General features: G+C 48.0%; 1 protein-coding gene across 1 annotated transcript in view; it reads right to left on the bottom strand.

Annotated features, from left to right (window-relative positions):
* Positions 1-21,443, bottom strand: part of CYRIA (CYFIP related Rac1 interactor A) — a 100,248-nt gene that overhangs the window by 49,212 nt on the left and 29,593 nt on the right. Inside the window, exon 2 of the mRNA XM_081264128.1 lies at positions 9,643-9,777. The gene's annotated coding sequence lies outside the window, so the exon portion shown is untranslated. The remainder of the gene's footprint in view (positions 1-9,642; positions 9,778-21,443) is intronic.

Raw genomic sequence — 21,443 nt, 5'->3', positions numbered from 1 at the left:
ACATGGAGCAGGGTTTGAGAAGAGCCTGTTTCCCACCATCCAGATGAGATGGCCAGAAACCCCTGGGCTCATCTCTAGTCCCGCCTGTGGGCTTTACAAGGCTGAGCTGTGAGAAGTTCCACATCAGGAAAGGCAGAACGGACACCTCCTCAAAGTGGAAGTGGACACAAATTCTGTGGATGCTCATTGAAATAAAAATGTGCATACAGGGAGAATGTGTGAGCTGGGAGAGCCCTGGAGCTTCAGAAATGGTGTCTGCTGCTGCCTCTCCAGGGCAGGGGGCAGCAGGGAGGGTCCTCTTATGGTGAAGACATGCACTCTCAGTCCCCTTTCCTAGTACACGACAGAGCTGATACAGAGGCCCTGATACTGAAGTCCCAGAGACTCAAAGGGTAACTTCACCTCTTTCCACCCAGGCCTCCACTTCAGCCAAAAATGCTCAGGATCAGATAACCAGCCCCCGAGGGTGGAGCCTGCACCCACAGCCTCTGTGAAGTGCTACACAAAGGTCTCTCATTTCATCCTCACCACGGCCCTCCAACACAGGGGCCTGCCTCCAGGGTCTTCAGAGTCCCTATCTTGAGTTTTTCTGCTAAAATGGAGCTTCAGTGAAAGCACTTGCAGTTAGGCCCTTCATCCACTAAGGGGCATAATCCTCTCGCATGAAAAATGCCAGACCTTGTCAGGAAGGTTCTTGGCACAAAAGCAGAAGTCAGCAAAAGACAGAGAAGCAGAGAGATCCATCCTAACGTCCTGAATCTGTACTAAAGAACACTCCTCTCAGGAAAAAGTGTTTGAACTCACAATCGTGAGCAATGTTGGCTTCATGTAGACAAACTCACTCCCTCGTTCAAAGTCATTTCAAAAACATTAATCTTATAACCAGTTTGCCAGAAATGGAGCCAATGCATTTGAAAAGAAAAAAAAATAATGGATTCAGCCATTGGGCTTAAAATTATCCTCTCAAGCTCCTTTGACTAATTATTCTTAAGACACGTTTTTCCAGCAAAGGAAACGGCTGTCTTGTGCCTGGACCAACCAGATTCCAGCTGTGATGTCTAAAGAGGTTGAAGAGTTTATGAATGCATGTGAACGTGTGTCTGTGTAGTTTGCTGTGGTGCAGCCTCCATTTAAAATTTTATTTCAGATCTGGAAAATACTCTGGAATTGCCAAGCAGGAGAGGGGGCAGTCCTCAGCAGGTCACCCGTACCCTCAGCCTGCACTCCTGGATAGACAGGCAGACAGAAATATGAGCTGCTTTCACAGAGGAGGCCCTGCAGGAAACTTGCAGTACACAAGTAGATGCAGCAAAGTCCTAGTGGAACTTCCCTGTTTAGATTAATAAACCCAGACCCACAATCAAACCAAGCAAACAAACTCCCAAAGTTTATCTCTGAATTTCTGGGGGTGGGGAAGCCCTGCTGATGATGACTTGACCATGCTCCATCCTGACTTGAACTTCCTCTGCAGCCCGGGATCCCAGGCTAGCGTCTGCACCCTACAGGATGGAATTTGGAAAGCTTTGCCCTTCATCCTCTGCAGGGCTTGCAGGCTGCACAGACAGACCCAGTGCCCTCTGGGCTATTCCTTAAATCCACTTGCAAGTTGCTGGTCCAACACCAGGTCCCAAGCTGCTCCTGAGCTCACTCCCTCTGAGAGCCCAATGCAGGATAGAAAACCCACTGAGGAGGGAGTGGGGAGACAGGGTGACCTGTCCAGCAGCCTTGGCAGGGTGCCTCATCCCTCTTCAGCTGACTCTCCCAGAAAGCCCCCTGGGGGCTGAGCCCACTGATGCCTTTTCCTAATCCCCCAAATCCTCCTGCAAAGTAATTTTTCAGATAAGGTAACTGTGTCATAGTAAATTCTGGAACTCCCTCAAGGTCACACCCCCTGGGTGTCTCCAGTAGAGTCTCCAGTGCTCTGCACAGGCAAGAGCCGCTCTTACCCCTGAGGGTGCTTCAGCAATGAATTTCCCAAAATTTATTTATTTCCAACCATGAAGTGAAAAATGGCTGTCTTTTCTTTGAGCTTTCTGGGCTCTTGACACCCTCAGCACGTCAGGCGTGTTTGTCAGCAAGGCAGAATTGCAAGCCCCACCTCAGACCTACTGAGTCGGCTGGCCAGCCGTTCGGCAGGCCCCAGGTGCTTCAAGTTTGGGAACCACCACACTCGACTATGAATTTGAATTTGAAGTTCCAGCATCAAATCCCTTTTCATCCTATATCTCCCAAGTGCACGGTTGTTTTAGAAGTGGCCAGGACCTCATGTTGGTTTAATATCCATTGTGTCTAATAAATGGGTTATTTAATTGATCCAACTTGGCACATAAAAATCATGTAACCAGGGATAGGATTTGTGGAGTCCCCATGTGGGCCAGACCTTGTGCTAGGTCTTTACACACAGCGTCTCCACCCTTGAGCCTGGACCAGGAGGCTAGAAAGCCTTCACCCCTTCTATGCTCGACCTTGCCTCCACCCTCCTCGCCCCGGTTTACTCACAGGAGGAAAAAAAGCATGAGATAGAAGGTAGACCAGATGATCTCTCATTTCCCTCTGAATAAGCTTGGATGAAATTTCCAAGGCAAAACTCTCCATATAAATCTTTGTTGTAACAGAAAATCCAGGTGGTTAAGTGCAATGCATGCTCACAAAAAATCAAAACAAAACAGAAAAGAATCAGCCCCTTGTCTGCAGCAATTAATTAGTCTGACCCTAATATTTTGTTGCTCACTGACCAGGCAAGGCAGCTAGCAACTCTCTGAACTGTACCAGCGGCTCAGCACCGGGGCCTGGCCCAGTGTGAACTGGTGCAGAAGTGCCCACCGCAGGCGCCATGTTCCACCCTCCACACAGCCAGTGCGTTGGCATGGTGACGCCGGAGGCAGTCTTCGCTTGATTCATCTCTTCCCTTGCGCTCTATTATCACTGTGTGAGATCTTGCCCCAGAAGGACAGAGAAATCCTGAGGGTGAGGTCTGATGTCAGGGGAGAACAAGCGGTTCTTTGTCGGGCCCTTCAAGGGGACTGGGCCAGCCCTGCACAGGCCGTGCACAGAGGAAGCCTGTGCTCGCTCAGCCTGGAAGCAGCCGCGAGACGGGCTCTGTCCCCTGCAGTGGGGACCCTCCACTTGCACCTCCTAATTCCTCTTCTTCCTCTGACACCAGGACCTCCCCTGAGGCTTGCAAGCATTGACGCTGGGAAGACTTGGAGCAGGATACCTGCCCTCACCAGCACCAACAATCAATATCAAACATTCCCCTTCTCGTTTATAATGGCACCCTGTGCCTGAGTCCCTTAGGTCAACTCTGCCACCTCCCCTGCCTCCTGATTCCACGCTGACTCTTGACCTCTTTGTGCCCTCTTCAAACCTCCCTGATGAGAAAATGCCCCTGCTCTGGTCTGCTAATGGCCTTCTTGGGTTGTCCCTATGGCAGACATGGCATCACATGCCAGTGCACATCACTCTTGCTAATGTCAGCTGTGGAAGCCCATCTAAGACTCACTCTGCACCCAGGAGCTGATGAATAAGGCAGGCTTTCAGTGACTGGACCACACCTTACCCCAGGACCTCATTTGCAGGGAAAATTCAACAGAGGCTGGAGGTCAAAATAAAACTAGCAAATGCAAATTGAGTCCTTACTATGTGCCAGCCCCCATTCTGACGCTCACAAGTACTAACTCAACTAATAATCACAGTAACCTGTGAGGGTGGCGCTGTCTGGTTTCTCATTAAACAGATGAGGAAACTGTCAGATGGAGAGGTTCTAGAACATGCTCAATATACCAGCCAGCAGGAGTCAAACCCAGGCAGTCTGGCCCCAGAGGCTGTGCTCCTAAAGACACTGCACAGAATTGTATAGTGGCCACACTTTGAATTAATTTTGCCTGATGCACTAAGATGCTCAATATTTGTTGTGTAGGATTCAAATAACTAGATTCGTGTGGTGCTGTCTCTGAAAATGTCATCCAATATCCAGGCTCCTCACATCCGCATTATGGCTGATAACTGATCTCCCTTCCTCCTTGATTAGCAGCATAGTCAAAGCTCCAGGACAGAAGAGGAGAAAGAGCCAACATGCTGGGAAGAGGTCCTTCCAGGGGCACCCTGTCCTTACAGGAGGCTCTGGCCAAGCTGCTCTCAGCTGTGACAATTCTGCATGACTCCTCTGCCAGTTTGCACCAAGTCCCAACTCTGGGTCTCTTCTTACCAGGTTCAGGGAAGTCTCCATGCTGGGACCAGTGGGCTGGCAGCTTAGGTAATCCAACAGAGAAAGGCAAGCTCACCCTCAGGGCTCGGCTGAATACCCCAAGCTTGTTCTCGGAGTCTCCAGCCCAGAGCAAGAACAAAGAGCCACAGGAAGCCAGAGGCCTGAAAGAAAGGAGTGTCCCAGGGATTGCATGCACCTGGGGCTCCCAGAAGAGCCTTATTTTCTGACTATCTTTCTCTTTTTTTTTTCTGCTTCCTTCCTGCCTCCTTTCCTGAGGGCAAATGGTCTACAGGAGGGCAGATCAGAAGGGAGAGCGTGGGGAAACCAGAGAAGATGCTGCAGCCCTTGAGGACTGTGCTACCCTTTCTCTAGGCCACCCCCTCTTCCCTACATCTTCTCTTCCTCTTGTAAAAAATCTTTGTGAAGTTCACTTTACATGAAAGGAAATGCTTCCTTCCCCTGGGTTCAGAGGGCGTAAGAGAAAGTTCCAGTTGAGGTCCTTCCTTAGAGAGAGGAGAAGAAACCCAGGTCCTGGGTCGTTCCCCCAGGCCAGCCCAACAGAGGCACTAAGAGGTTCCCAAGAGCAAGAGACCAGATGGTTCTGGCTATGGAGAGAGCAACTGGTCCTGCCCTCAGGATGGAAGGGGAGAAGGAAGGGGAAGGCATGTCTTGGGCTTAGAGATGACTCTGTATCCAGGGAGAGCTGCACCAGGCCTGAACTAGAACCAGCTTCCTTGTAAGGTTGGGGTTCCCTGTCCCCTCTGCATTCAGAGGGCTTCCAGACAAGAGCCTTCAGACTCCAGCCGGATGCCTCTGCTCTGCCCCATGTGCATCTGGGAGTTCTATGTGAGGAGCCAGCCAGGGTGGAAGGTCAATTACAGCAGGCTCTGTGCTAGATTATAGAGTAAATCTAAAGTGATACGTTCATATAAACACATTCACATATATACAGGTGTGTGCATGTGTGTATGCACAATCAGAGACGTGTCTCTGCAGGTGTGTGTGCTGTGCACCCTCCCAAGAGGAAGGCAGAGGGCAGGTAGTTTTCACTGGGGGCCGGACTTGGTTTTTCCTGGAGCTGCCTTTGCCACCAGGAAGCCACAGTGCAATCCAGGCTGTTAATCAGCATTTCTGGAAGATGGATATGGATTCCTCCTCCTCCTCTTTCTACTTGTTTCTGGGTCCCCCTTATCTTATTCTGTTCCTTAACACCTCCATGGGGTCAGAGAAGAGATCAAACTCATATTAGTCAATTTGCTTCTTTTTAGTCACTATTGGGAACAGGGTGGGAGGATGAGGAGGCGGCGACTAATGGATTTTTTTTTTCAATATTTTTATTTTTTAGTTCTCGGCGGATACAACATCTTTGTTGGTATGTGGTGCTGAGGATCGAACCCGGGCCGCACGCATGCCAGGCGAGCGCGCTACTGCTTGAGCCACATCCCCAGCCCGACTAATGGATTTTTAAACAGCAGAGTTGGGGCAGTATCTGCGCCTGCTGAGCTCTCTGGCTACTTCCTCCTCACCACCATCACAGAGGACTGAGTGTTGTCCCCTATTTATAGAGTGTAGTTCTGTACCAGGAGTGTCTGTCTTCCAGCTCCCAACTCCTACTCATCCTTCCATGCCCAGCTCGGTGGCCCTGACATCCCAGGACAGAGAGCATGCTCCAGGGACTCTCTGGGTCCACACCACCTCGCTCATCCGCTGTGTGATCCTGACCATCAGCTCCTCTGTGAGGACTGGGCTGCGTCTCATCTGTCTCGCTCACAGGTTCAGCAGCATCTGGCATGTGAAAGGTACTGAGGGATTGTCTGTAGAATGAACAAGTGCTTTTTAGAGAGAAAACTCCTATTTTTAGTATTGAACGGAAAGAAGGTGAAAAGGTGGAATTCACCCATTTGTTTTCTGACAGGAAGAAAATGTGAAGGACCTAACCTCCCTCAATTCTCCTGGAAGAGCAGGGCTTTTGCCAGCCATCTCCTCCTACCAGAAGAAAAGCTCAGGTTCTAGCATTTTCCCACAATGTGTACACGTGAAACCCTGGCCAGCTCGGCACTGGCTGGGGCACTCCACGGTTGTCACTACTATTGACAACCACCTTGCTCCATTCCCCTTCAGAGGGGACTAGGATCTCAACACAGGGAAGAGGAGAAAAATGAGCATTTAAAGGAACTGGAGGGAAATGAAATCAGGCCCTTTGTGTTCTCAAACACCAGTCTTCTCAGGGTATCCACTTCTGCTTAAAAACTGTTTGACTGATCTATGCTGTCCTCGGCATAGGCTCAAACCTCTTGGCTTGGCCAACAGAGCCCCTTGCTGACACCTTCAGCTTCCTCTCTGGGAGTCCCTTGGTCTCAGACCTCCCTCACTTCCCAGTGCACAACCACCAGGAGACAACATGTCCCCAGGGAGCTTCCCTGCTCCCCGTCAGGAGTTCCTCCTCAGGGCTCCCTGGGACCAGCCATTCTTACCACTGAGAAGTGTGTGTCATTTGGTCACTGGCACATCACCCAGTGAAATCATTAACAACTCAAGAGCAGGGGCGAAATCTAGTCATTCATCTCCAGGACTTGGCACCAGCACTGATGTGTAGGAGGCACCCCCAAATGTTTGCTGAATGAATTGATCCTCCATCTACCCTTAAGGCAAGCCTTAGCTCTCTTATGTAACTGAATTCCAAAAGAAAGGGTGGAAATGACCTGCGGGAGGTTCCAGTGGAAGATTTCTACTCTAGCAAATTGGTTCTACGGTGATCAGATGAGGACAACTGCTTCGAACTAATTTATTGATGAACTTCTCCAAGGAGCTTTGAATAAGCACCAGGCCAGATCCTAAGCACTGGGCCAAGACTCATTCGTCTCCAGAGTCCAGCAGCCAGGGACCAATAAAGGTTGCTGAATGAACGACTCATGCACCATTGGGTAAGAGCAACCATGTTCATCAGATGCTTTAAGAACTGAGTCTTTACGATGCTCTGGGGAGGAGAGAGGAAGGACAGAATCTCTGGAAAGAAAAGCCAACCAGAACATAAACACCTGAGTCCTTACAGAGGCCCTCAAGGCCCTGTACCATCTGCCCACTCCTTCCTGTCCTCTCCTCCTTCCACCGTCCCCTTGTCCCTTCTGGTCTGCTGCCATGGGCTTCTTTCCATTTCACCAAGGCCAAGAACTCTCCCTTAGAACCTTGGTCCCAGGATTCCTTCTCACCTTGTCCCTCACATTCCTCAGATCTGCTCAAATGGGTACCCTAGCCAACACAACCATGCCCAGTTACCCAACTCCCTAGCTCCCTGGCCTGGCCTTATTCATTTATTTTTGTCTGCTTGACTTTTTTTCCACAGCACTGACCACTGCCTACTGTAATATAGCTATGTCTACTACTTGCTGGTGATCCCTGATCCTATGTGGACACAGCTCCCTGAGAACAGAAACTTTGTTTTGTTCTGTTCTGAATCCCCAGCACCAAGCAGAACATGTCAGGTGCCATAAACCCGTGCTCCATGACCAGATGGACGATGCCCTGGAGAACGAACAAACAAGGAGGAAGGCCCCAATGAGAAGGTGCTTGAACTGACCTGTCTACTGAGTCCCAGACCAGGACACCTGCCCCAGGTCAACTGACCTCCTCCGCTGGGCCTTGGAACTATGCCGGTTCAAAGCAAACCTGTGGAAAGGGAGTTAGCTCTCGACCAACACCCCAGTGGACCAAGTATAGAGTCAGGGCAAGCAGAGTGTGGGTCCTGAAGTTGACAATGACAGAAGACCAGTGACCTGATAAGGGCACTCCGGTTAAAACCCTGGAGCAGGAAGGCTCTAAGGAGGGCAAGCTCCGAAATCAAAGCCTGGTGACACCTTCTCTCTCCTTTAACAGGCTGGGACTTAATGTTATTGTGGACAAGTCCCACTCCCAAGATTCTAGGCACAAGGTTCTAATGGAATCCAGTATGGGATCAGAGGTGTGTCTAAGTCACTCTATAAAAGCTGGGTGGGGAAAGGAACAACATTTTCTGTGGTTTACTAGAAGCAACAAACCACGCTACTTCAGGATCTCCTTTAACCCTCCCCACCAGCCTAAAACACAGAATGTACTGTCCACCAGCTTCTAGGTGGGGACACGGAACAATCTCAGCAAGACCACTGAGCCAATAAATAGCAGAGCTGAGTGTGAAGTCAGATCTAGTTGCAAAAGCTCTTCTTCTTTTGAATGAAGCCAGAGCTAACAGACCACTGTAGAGAAAGAACCACAAGAGGAAGAACGGGAGAGAACAGGAGCTCACCCTGTTCACCCAAGAAGGGGAATCGGGTATAAGGGGCGAGTCTCAAGCTAAAGAGTCTGGGAAGTCAGGAGTGGAAGATGCTTTAGAAGTCACCTTGGCCTACCTTCTGTCCTAGCTCAGCTTCATGAAATGTTTCAGGTTTTAACTTTCAAGGAAACTCAAGATCGTCACTGAAAAAGAGCTTTGGGACAGAAGACTGGAGCAGGTAGAACCAGCAGCCAATAAACAAGGAGAGGTATGTGGCATATGCCTGGGCATTTCCTACATGCGTCCTGACATTGGCATTGTGGGCCCTGGGGTCTGCCTGAGGGAGACAGGTTAACATGCCAGAGCCCAGAGAGCTGAACCCTCAACAAACCTGACCGGAGAGCTGTCAGCCCACATCAGGTGCAAAACCAATGAAGAAGTTCAAGCAGATGGGACCATGTCCTTGCACATAAGAAGAAAAATGTCTCTGACTGGTTGCGGGGAGCTGAGAGAGGAGAGGGGTAACCAGAGACAGCCAGTGTGCTGGTCTCAGGAGGAGGGTGATGGGGGGCAGAGAGCCACAGCCTGTCCGTCACAGGGGCTCTTGGGTAATAACTTCATGAACTGAAATTGTGTCTAAAAATGTCATAGCAAGTGCGGTGCAAGTCAGGTCTCTCACATGAGACCTAAGCCCTGTCTTGGGTTGGCTGCTAAAGGACTTCTTCTCCTGCTTGTCTAAATTTGGTTGGCCCAGAGGGGCAGAAAGGCACCTTAAGGGTGGTCAAGTTCAATCTTGCACAGACAGTACATGACAAAGTCATCACAACTATGGCTCCAGTCAGCTCTTACCCTACAAGTCCCCCTGTGTTTCATGCCTGAACACCCAAAAGACTGAAAATAGTACAAAATCCCACTGAGAATACAGCTGAAGAACTCAGAGTCCTCTGACCACTCCAAATGACAGCCTCTTCAAAATGCATGCCAATTATTATTTACATCCTCTTTGTTTTTCTTTAGATGTATGTGGTGTTGGGAAGCACAGCTTCTAATCAAAGATGACAAATCTGGTGAGATGACCACCCTTCGTACTTTCAGGTGTTCATATAAGCATGCATGTGACACCCAGCCTCCATGAACACGTTGGCTGTCACAGTGTTGTCTGCTAAAATGAAAGCCAGTGGTTAATTACCTGGAAATCTCTCCTGTGACTCCGATTCACCAAGCCAGGCTGATGGGACGAATCAGCTGAGCAGCTGTCAGGCCTCGGCAGGTGGGGCTTCCCAAATCAGGAGTGGCTCCCTGGAGTCCTTAATGGAGCGATACCCTGCCACAGGGGAATACAAGTGATGTTACTATGAGACGCAACCCCTGTCCTCCTCTGGTCACAACACTTTTTTTTTAAGAAGGGCAGAGAGAGTCACAGGATCAGAAATGACCAGGACTGGGTAACATCTATGAGATAATCTTAACCAATTCTTTCATTTTCTCCTTGGGGGGAAGTGGAAGTCCTCAGAGAAGAAAATAGCCTCATTCAAGGATCAGCAGTTTGGGGGTAGAATCCAGATTGGAACACAGCTCTGACTCTCTGACCTTTGGAATTTTCTAAAAAGCAGCCCCATGGGCAGGCTGACTTCTCAAACAAGTGGTCATTAACCCTGAATGGGAAGCCTTATTTTTTAAACAGACTGTCAGAAAGGGAGGTGGCACTTGATCCAGAGTGCTGTTTTTGTAGTTTTACCACAAGGAGCTAAATTAGCAAAACAGTCCACCTCAGGCATGTGGTGGGGTGGTTCTTCTTGTTTGTCATCAGAAAAATATTGTTATGGAATACCGTGACCCATGGACACAGCGGTGGGTGGGCTCTACTTTTCCACGACAGCCAGTAGGACTTTCTCTCCATGTTTGAGGAAAAACACAGTAACAGACATGGACTGTCCTCCCAGGACTGCCATTTCTTATGGGATATGTCTGGCTGCCGTATATTTGAATGGCCACTCTTCTGTGCAGAAAAACAAATCATGGAAAAAAAAAATAGGGAGCTTTCACTTATTAAGTAAATCAGATCTGCCAGGCATAGCATGTGAATTTTATAGATTTGTCCTCAGAAACTTCTTGTGAGGTACCATTAATTCCGTTCTCCCAAAGAACTAGGATACCGAGCTTTCCAGAGCTGCCATGGTCAGAGGAATCATAAAGAGAACACAGGGCAGAACCAGAAAGGAGCCTGCCTCTAACTTCTAAATTTACTTTCTGTCCATCGGAACTGGACTGTATTTATGGGACCCAAACACCAGGATTGTCTGTTTCTTCCAAATGCATGAAAACGTTCTTGGGAGGCTGTGGTGGTCCCAAGGACTTAAAGGATTAGTCTTATTTTATTAGGTTTCAGATTTGGGAACCCTGATGACCATAGCTTCCTGCTGGGTTCCCCCGGGGGGCTCTTGTGCCCCAGAGAGGCTGGGCTGGCCCCAGCTTTGAGCAGCCACAACCTGAGGGCACCACAGGAAATCATGATTATCAATGCTCTGGGCTTTGTTCCTGTTCTCAGATGGCAGGGACATGCCAGGAGAGATGGGGTGGGGGTGGAGAAAGAGGAAGAAAAAAACAGGAAGTGAAGGGGGGGGGAGGGAAGGAAATGATAGAGAAAACACAGCAACTTTGAAATGTCCTTGGCCTGATGAGAAAGTCACTGCTGAGTGGACTGTGGGGCCTGGCCTTGTGTTTGGGGAAACCTGGCTGTGATGGGTATGGAAGGTCCCCCAGGAGGCAGCCCTTGGAGTGCATTTCCCATCACAGAGCTCGGCCTGCCCAGGGCTGCTTCCCACACAGTCGGTGTAGTCACTGAGGGCTGGGGTAAGGCCATGGCCCTCACCTCTTGGCTGAGTGGCCAGGTGTGCGGCAAAGGCTCTGGGGACCAGAGAGAAGCTCCTGCAGTGGCCAGGAGTCAGGGAGGTCAGGGAGAGCTAGCCCATGCCCACTGCTTTCTTTCTCAAATGTTCTTGAAACTGTAACCTGTTCTTGGCATGCCTGGTCCAGCTTCCTGGGGCCAGAGTCCCGCTACCTTCTTCCCCCAGCCCTAGTAGGTCAGCTGAGCCTCCTCCACGTCATGATTTGAAGATGCGGCCAAATGTTTTCCTTTCCATTTCGTCCACTCTGCTAACCTGTAGAGGCTAACAGAAGTCCCCAACTGCCAGAGAAGAGGGCCGAGATACTTAAAAATCGTCTGTTGTCACTGACTTGGCTCTGGCCTTTGGGCGAGCACTTGGATAACAGGGACACCAATTCAGCTCTCTCCAGCTCCAACCCATTCCCTCTTAGAGACAGATCACAAAGGCTGTCTCAGGGTCCCATAGCTTCCAGGGATCTGCCTGGGCTCTGTAAATCATTCCCTCACTATCCAAACAAACAGAGCAATAAGAAGAAAGTGTGTCTTTGAGAGGAATCCAAGCTGTTTGAAGTGACTGCCCGGGGTTCACTGTGGGTGCCACCCCTGGCCCCAAGTCCACGAGGGAGAACAGGGAAGAGGAGGGAAGAAAACGTCTCATGGGTCTTGCCTCCATAGGGCACCACCTGGCCCCTCCAGCACCATGTGCTTCCACCATGTGGCCTCCTTGTACCTCTCCTCCAAGCCTGGCAGGGTTGGGCACCCCCAGAGACAAGCAGAAGGACTGGTTGCTGTGGCTCTAGTGACAGCAAAGTGCTTTTCAACATAACCACCCTTGCTCATCTTACAAGAGGAGCAAAGCCAAGGGGGAATTACCCCATTCTAAAGATGGGGAAGCTAAAAACCCAGAGGCCTGGGGTGACTTCTTCAGAACCACAGAACCAAGCCTAGCACAGCACCTCCTGACAAACTCCGGTGCAGAGGTCTTCTCACTACATCAGGCCCCAGTCACTGATCAGGCTGACGCATTCCACCAACAGGCAGAGGCACAGTTTGGGACAGTTGTGTGGCTTCAAATCTGAGTGGTTCTGTAAGTGGGAGGACAGGGCAGGTAGGTCCGAAATACCCCCCTCCCACCATTCAGGCTGGGCAGATGAAGGATCCAAGGCCCAGCGCGGGAGCTGATTCAAAGCCCCCAGCTTCCCAGAGCAGAGTGTAGTCTCTGAGTCAGAAGCTCTTTGGGTGGCCTCTCTCCCACAACACCAAAAGCACACACCATCGTGGAGAAGAAGGAAGGGCAGGTTTCTAGGCCATTACCAGCTGACGGGCATCAGGCGCCTACTATGAATCGGGACAACCACGCTAGGATGGAACCATTTTTGCCCCCTCCCAGATGTGGGAACTGGGACAAAGAATAGTGGAATCACTCACTAGTGCAGGAACTCGGGGTTTGAGGGGCAGCTGGCTCCAGTTCTAGTCTCAGCTACTGGGTAAGACTCCCAGAGCGGTTACAGAAAAAGGCAAAATAGTGGAAAGAAAGAGAATAAAGCAAATGCACTAAAAACAGATGACACTTTGTTCAGAAAGAGAGGAGGAGGTGAGAAGGTCTCCATGCATGGTACATTGAGAGGTGCTCTGTGGGCAGGGCCAGGAGTTGATCCCTGGCTTCTCTCCAATGGCAGTGCAATAAGGTCAGCCAGCACCAGCAAATTACAGCCTTGTGCTCAGTATCACCGACTCCCCAACTCATGACGGAGGAACTTGCCAGGCCAGGAAGGAATAGAGAAGACCTGAAAGATTCAGGGTGAGCAGAAGGGACAGTGCCTTGGGAATCCAGTTTCCATGTTCCAGAAAGACACAAGAGCTGGATTGGCAGGGAAACAACTCTACTCACACACAGTCCCTGGACTCAGAGCATGCCCTTCCCTGGGCTCCTGGCTCCTGGGGAGTGGACCAGTTTCAGTCTCACAAAGCTAAGAGGCAGGGCAGGATAGGGTCATGCCTCACCATTTCACAGATGGTGACTAAAGCCCCAACAACAATAGTTTGGGAATAATTAATGATAATAACAATAATGCAGCCACCATTTGTCTGTGTCTATTATGGGTCAGGCAGTAGGCTGGACGCCTGACACAGATGATTAATGACTATGCAAACTCTGTGAGATCCCTAAGAGAACTCCTAAGTTATACAGAGATAAGCTAAATAATTTCATGAAGGTCAAAGCTGGCCAGCTATGAGAAAAGATCTAAACCACAGTTCATATGACATTTGGGGCCATGATCTCACCTCGCGGCCACATTGTTGTGAAACAGTGAGGTGGCTTACCCACGGCTGTGATGGTGCTAACCCACAGCCAGCTTCTGAGCTGCCAAAGCACCCAGGTACAAGGAAGGCTTTACCTAAATATATCGTCCACACTGCCATTAACCCCTTCCACTAACGTCGTCACGTATAATTAGGGTGACCTTAAAACTTACCATCCAAACCTGGATACTCCTGAGAGTACAAAGACATCCAATGAATAGGAAGGCTAGGACAAGAGGAGCAAACTGGCCTGTCCCAGACACACAATGACATATTGTTACCTAGTGTGATCCTTAGTTCCTCCCTATTCCGTGTGCAGTTGTGCTGGAACTATCCTGGACACTTCCCCACTTTCCAATCTACACAAACACTCCTTAGCAACAGCTCATCCTCCCTGTGCACACTGACTGTCTTCCAAGTTCCTTGAGCTCACAGGCCTCTCGCAGGAGACCGGCTAAGCACCTTAATTACAGGGTGGTCATGCTGCAATTGAAGTGGGTTGGGGCTACCTTTAGCAAGACATTTGAAAATGATAGGCTCCTTTTGTCCTGGCAGCCCATAAACTGAACTCCTAGTTGTTATGATGATCAGCCCCATGGCCCTCCTATCTGGGGAAGCCTAAGGCCACTGGTTGGGCCACCAGCACAAGGAATGACAGTTGCCACCGCTGCCCAGACCCTCAACAGAGTGCAGGCTACTGCAGGGATGCAAACCCCAGGATCCTCAGGGACCAGTGCATGGCTCCACATAGCCCACCCTGCTCCACTGCCTCCTGTCTGAGAGTGGGCAGCTGGAGCCTCTTTGGCCCCACTGGGGAGGACAAAGGCAGCAGTTGAAACCAGCTTTTGTTTTACTTCTACCCTAAGAATCTGCATTCTTAGGAATCTCAGGCCAAGAGGAAGAAAAAAATCTGCTGTTCTTTTGAAACTAGGAAATCAATCTTGAATTCAACTTGCACATCAATACAGGTAAAGTAAAATACTAACAAGAATGGAACAGGCATCTGCCCATCCTCTGAAGGGTCTGTTCCTGAACTGTATGTAGTCAGCTATCACAGGACTCAGGCTGAGGCACTAGAAGAGCCTAGCAGCTCTGAATAGCCCTAATGCTCAGTGGCAGCACCCAGCAGGGCTCAGGTCTTACCTGGGGTCATACAAACAGCAAGGCTTTTTGTTTGTTTGTTTATTAGCAGAGGAACTTCTGCAAATGATGAGTTCCAGTAAACAGACCAGACACTTCTCCAAAGCAGGGCACAAGTGTAGGGTGCAGGAGGCAGTCATGGACTTACCTTCGAATGGAGGTTGTCATTTGACTCACTATAGCTATTACTGTTATTGCTACTAATATTTGCATTGAAATCTTAGAGTAGTTTGATTTTCATTTCTCTAACTGCTAGAGATGTTGAACACTTTTTCATATATTTGTTGGTGATAGGGCTTACTCAGTGAGCACTGGCTGTGTGCTGAGTACCAGGCAGATGCCTGCCTGGTGATCCTATTATTAACATCTTACAGATGAGGAAGCAGAGAGCCCCTCAGAGAGGCTGAGACGGACTACCCAGTGCCCACCGTGAGCAGTGAAGCATGCATATGGAGCCACACCTGGTGGACATGCCCAGGCCATGACCTCTGTGATATACCCCAAGGAGGAGGATGCACACCATTTTTCATATATTTGTTGATCAATTGTATGTCTTCTTCTGTGAAGTGTCTGTTCAGTTCCTTAGCCCATTTATTGATTGGGTTATTTGGGGGTTTTTTTTGGTGTTAAGTTTTTTGAGTTCTTTATATATCCTAGAGATGAATACTTTATCGGAGGTACATGGGGTAAAGATTTTCTTCCAAACTATAGGCTCTCTCCACATGTTATGAATTGTCTCCTCTGCGCAGAAGAAGCTTTTTAATTTGCATCCATCCCATTTATTGATTCTTGATTTTACTTCTTGAGTTTTAGGAGTCTTGTTAAGGAAGTCAGATCCCAGGCCCACATGGTGAAGATTGGGTCTATTTTTTCTTGTATTAGGCAAAGGGTCTCTGTTCCAGTGCCTAAGTCTTTGATCCACTTTGTGTTGATTTTTGTGCATATACATACTCAGTGGAATATTACTCAGCTTTAAAGAAGAGTAAAATTATGGCATTTACCCAGTAAATGGTTGGAGTTGGAGAATATCATGCTAAGTGAAATAAGCCAATCCTACAAAACCAAAGGCCAAATGTTTTCTCTAATGTGTGGATGCTAATTCACAATAAGGCGGTGGGGTGGGGGGACAAGGGAAGAATAGCGTTACCTTAGATTAGGTAGAGGGAAGCGATGGGAGGGGAGGAGAGGGGATGTGGGGAATAGAAAAGATAGTAGAATGAAACAGACATTATTACTGTATGTGTATGTGTATATATATATATATATATATATATATATATATATATATATATGACTACGTGACCAATATGATTTTGCAACATGTACACTCAGAAAAATGAGAAATTATATCCCATCTATGTGTGATATATTGAAGTACATAAATGCATTCTAATGTCATGTATAACTAATTAAAACAAAGACATTTTTTAAAAGATCACAAATAATTTCTTGCATACTACACAGATCAGAAACTACATATGGACATTTTTAATACTGAAATACAAGTTTTTAAACATTTTAAAACTTTTTCTAGTTAATTATACATGACAGTAGAATGTATTTTGACACATTGTACACAAATGGAGCAATTTGGTTAAATTTCAGCTGTCAGAATCGCCCTTCCAGAATCTAATGACAGGATATGTAAAACTGAATTAAATTAAATTTAAATCTTCACTGGATGATAGAAAAAAGTTAACATGGTTACCATAAAAATAAAGCTTAAATATAATAATGATAATAACAATAGATAGGAGGACAAGGAGGAGTAATGACGCAAGGAAGGTGGCCTGTCACATGCTATGATACAGCTGAATGTCAAGGACATAATGATTTCAAAGTAGAAGTTCCATGAGTATTTTATAACATTTAGACCTCTTTTTTTTCCCAACACTACTATGATATTGTTTTTTCATTTCACTTTGCTGTTAATGCCTGGAAATACTATTAATTTCTGATGTGATGTATATACAGCAACTTTGTCAAATTCATTTATAAACTTGTTGGTTTATTTGTTTGTTAATTCAAGTTTTCTCTATTATTTATATGTTTATTCTATTATGTTACCTACAATATGACATTTTTTTTGTCCTCATATTTAATCTCACTTCTTTCCTTTTTGCATTATTTTAGAAATTAAAACAAATTTTGAATTTAAGCATTAATTGCAGACATGCTTTTCTGAAACTACTTTAAGCATAATATAGCCTTTTAATTTGGGGGAGGTGTCTCTGTGGGTCAGGTTCTATATTTTATTGTTGGATCTATATTCCACATCAATAACATTATCTTTTATTTTATCTAGGAGACAGTTGCATCCATTAGTTGAGTTCTTAAATACTGTTAGAATAGTTTTTCAGTACTAGAATTTCATTGTGTGTGTATGTATTCCAATTATATGGTGAAGTTCTACATTTTTAGATATTTTATTTATCTTTCCTGTAGTTATTTTGTAATTATAGATTTTTAAATCACTTCATCATAGCTATAAAGCCTAAATCATCGGTAAATGTCTTTCTGCACCTTGTTTTGGTTGGGAATGATATGCTCATGTATCTTGGTGTGTCTAGTAACTTTTTACTTAATACAAGATGTTTATAAAAAATCTACCAATGCAAACCTTATGTTCAGGAAAAAAACATACAATATTGCTCATAATAATAATCTTTATAAAACTTCAACTCTAGATACTTTATAGTGTTATCCAATATGGGATAAATAAATTATAATTCTTTCATTAAAAAAAAAAATATTTGCATTGATGTTATTCAGGAGGCACCTAAGAGTGAAAGACAGGCAGGACTTGTCCAGTGCTGCCCAGCAAGCAGGAAGAAAAGCTGGGGCTGGAACAATTCTGATTCCCTATCAAGCTTCTCAGATTCTCGTGCTGGGAAATTTGTGGTGGCATCCCAGGGCAGGAGCATGCTAGGGACCAGAGAGTGACTGATGGAGGTGGTCCTGGCTCAGGGAATCCTGGTTGGTCCGAGGTCCACCAGCTGATGACGGTCATGATGGTGATAGGGCAGGACTCTGACTTACTCAGTGAGCACTGGCTGTGTGCTGAGCACTAGGCGGATGCATTCCTGGTGATCCTATCATTCACACCTTGCAGAGGAGGAAGCAGAGAGCCCCTCAGAGAGGCTGAGACGGACTACCCAGTGCCCACCGTGAGCAGTGAAACATGCATTTGGAGCCACATCTGATGGACATGCCCAGGCCATGACCTCTGTGATATACTCCAAGGAGGAAGATGCACACTATCCTCGTGGATGTCATTCTGAGTCATAGGATGGACAGGGCAGTTGCAAATGGCCAGGGGAAACAGAACAAGAACAAGAGCAAGGTCTCCACTCTCAGGCTCATATCTCCTCCATTTTCTAGGTTTAACGTCTGTCAGATCTCTGTCAACCCTGAGTGGCCATTAAGGTGAGTGTCCCCTTTCAAATGGAGCCATCAGGAAACGCCACCAGCTCTTCAGCGAGTGCACATCTCCCTCCCTGAACACAATGCAGGGGTGGGTCCTTCTCCTGGGCACTGCATCTCAGAGTGCTCCTTACTCTGGTGGGCAGCAGGGGATCCATTTGAAACCTGATGAGATCAGCTTCCCCTTCTCTGACACTCTGAGAGTCCTGAGCAAAAGAACACTTAAATGCCAGACATTAGACATTTATACCATCACATTTGCGGAATGGTAAGGGGGTACAACGTAAGCAGGTTTGAGACACCAGCAGCTTACAACACACCTTGTCCCCATCAGCTGGGCAGCAATAAGACAGAAACAAATAGTGCAGACTGGAGTCTGTGCCCATCCCCAGGCGACACAAACCAGGAGGATGCCCACAGCGGAGCATGTTACAGGAGGGCAAGGAGACTGATCTATCCCGAAGTTGGTCTTGGCTGGACTTTGTGACCCTTAGTCACTATTCTCTGATCTTCAGATAAAAGTTTGGTTAAATGCAGATTATATGGAGATATATGCCCACAAGCCTTTCTGGGCTACTTTGAAGTTAAAATGAACTTGGTCTTCCAAAGTACCATAGCTATTTTTGTTAATGTTTCAAGTCCACCTGGATGAAAAATTCCCTAGGAGGAGAGGCCATGTCTTCTTCATCTTTACAGGCTACTGTAAGTAACCCAGAGTCCTGCACAAATGAGAAGTGCTGATGGTTTAATTTGTAAAATTCAGCTCCTTTGAGAGCAGTGAGCAGCTCCGTGTGGCCAGAAAGGCAAGAAGGAGGTGATGGAGTTACAGTAACTAGTAAAAGAGGCTGGTGTCAGGGTGCAGAGGACGTCACAGTATCAGAGCAGCAAACTGGTATATCAAATGTATTTGTAAGCAGCAGTGGGACCCCAGGGCTGGTGAAAGAGCCCTGGGACCACCGCCAACAGTTTTGTACTTTAGTGTCAGCACCTATTTTAACTTCAGCAAATAGGATGTCTCTAAATTAATGGAGCAAAGGTGCCCTGGACTATCATATGCAAATAAATGCCACAGCAGTTCAAGGGCAGTGTCACCTCAGAGTAAGCAAGTGAGAAACCGAGCATGGCCACATGCATTGAGCCAGTCTGGCAGGAGGCATTGGTTCTCCAAGTTTCCAACAACTCCGGTGTGTTCCTGCATATCCCACACAAGCCTGCAGGACCTACATACCCAAAAGTAACATGGGGGGTCACATGACAACACCAACTGGGCCCCACAAGCCACCCCAGAATCCTTTGTGGTCCTGGGCCTCAGCACGGACTCCAAAGGGCACGATCGGGGGCTCATGTCAGGTGTGCTATGTAAACAACTTATGCCACAGGGCCAGGGGGAAGGTCAAGCATACCAGGCTGAAAAAAACAGGGTACCTGGGCTCCTACCTCTTCTTTGACCCCAAATCTCTTCTAAACACAGTGCCAAACCACTCACTGCCATCTCAATAACGTGTTTAGGTTGTGCCATCTTTGAAGCTTGGGACTCTCCATGACTAGAACAGCCCTTTGGTGGAGCGCTTCTGACACTTTGATCTAGGATACACCCTGCCATGTGAGAACAAAATCCTCTTATGAAGCACCATAAAAATGAGTCCTCCTATAGAATGCCCCAGTTCAAAGCCAACAGGGGCATGCTGAAGTCCAGGGCATCTCGTCTGGCCAGTTTCTATGTGTACTGTCTCAGGGGAGTTGCTTTACACATCTGAGCCTCAGTTTCCTCCTGTGAACCTCAAAGGCAAGGATACCCAGCTCATCCCATTGTCCAGCAAACTCTGTTCCCTAACATGTCACAGAAAGCCGGAATCTCACTTCACTTGGCCACTCCTGGACTGGCCATCCTTCACTTTCATGGACAGAGACTGTCCCACTTCCACAGAGCAGGCAGGGGAAATGGAATCCTCCCATCATCACTCCTGGTACGGGGGAGAGAGTCAGGGGTGATGCACCTGCGACAGCTGGGAGCCGGCTTATCTGTGGTGCTGACAAGGGTCACCCTTGGCCTCACAAACACACACTGCGATCATGTTCCAGACAATAGCACAGCTGCTCTGGCTCCTGAGCTCCCTGCTGCGAGGCAAATCGGGAGTCATATGACCAGCTTCAGTGCTTCCCTCCTCAGGACCTGAGGGGAGTCTGCCTCCCCGCAGCACAGGGCTGCAGGACGTGAGCATGCGCCCTGCACATCAGACCCTCCACACCTTGCCATGGGAAGAAGCAAAGTGGGAGTGGTGGACAGAAGGCCTAGGATCCCCAGAGAAACTGAAGACAGGAAAATGCACTTCCCAAGTGTGACCCCCACCTTCTAACAAAACCCACATTCCCAAACCTCCATTCAAGTCCCTGCATAAATGAGTCCATACGAGTAGGGACCCAGCCTCTGTATGAACTCTCTCAGCTTAAGCCCAAAGGTGACTTACTGTGGCTTTGTGTTCTCACACCTGTTCTAGAGCCTAGACTTTCACCTCCACCCTGTGAACCTCCTTCAAGGCCACAGCAGGCCCTTCCTCCATGAAGTCTGCTCTGATACCCCACTATTCTGTGGCCCACACAAGTTCCCCTTCTAAGCTCTCCTAGCAACTGCTGACTGTGCCACTGAGAATCTGGCACCCACGAGCTCCCTCATCCCTCGCTGACTCTCACATCAACCTCTTAACTGGTTACATTCCCACCTGGGCGGTGGCCCTGCCCTCTGTGGAAAGAACTTTCCAAAGCACACGTCTGATGATGGATCTTAGACCTCTCAAGTACATGCTATCACCTGCAGGATAAAATCCAAATGCACACTCCTGCCCCTTCCCTGTTCTACCCACATCCCAGCCTTCCAGGCACGACACATTATTCCCCACGGTGATGTATTAGGTGTCACAAAGACAGGATGAGAATACAGACCTCCTGATGACAAGCTGCAGGTTCCTCCCCGATCCCGAGCTCTCCCAGGATAGATGGATACAGAAGATGACCAGGAACAGAGCACTTGGCCCCAAAAAAGTCAGGACCAACCAAGTCCGGTGAGCTCACGTTATTATGTCAACCAGCCAGTCTGTCAAGCAGCAAGTGGCCAAGTAAAGCGCCTGAGCCCCAGGGGTGAGGTGGTTTCCTTGTTCTTCACATCCACAGAGGAGGGGATTACAGTTCTCCTTTCACAGTCAGGGACATGAAGTTTCCCAAAGTCCCGGCTCAGATCT

The sequence above is a fragment of the Spermophilus citellus genome (genome assembly GCF_964194105.1).
Source record: "Spermophilus citellus genome assembly, chromosome: 13".
Taxonomy (NCBI): domain Eukaryota; kingdom Metazoa; phylum Chordata; class Mammalia; order Rodentia; family Sciuridae; genus Spermophilus; species Spermophilus citellus.
This window is presented reverse-complemented; position numbering and strand designations above follow the sequence as displayed.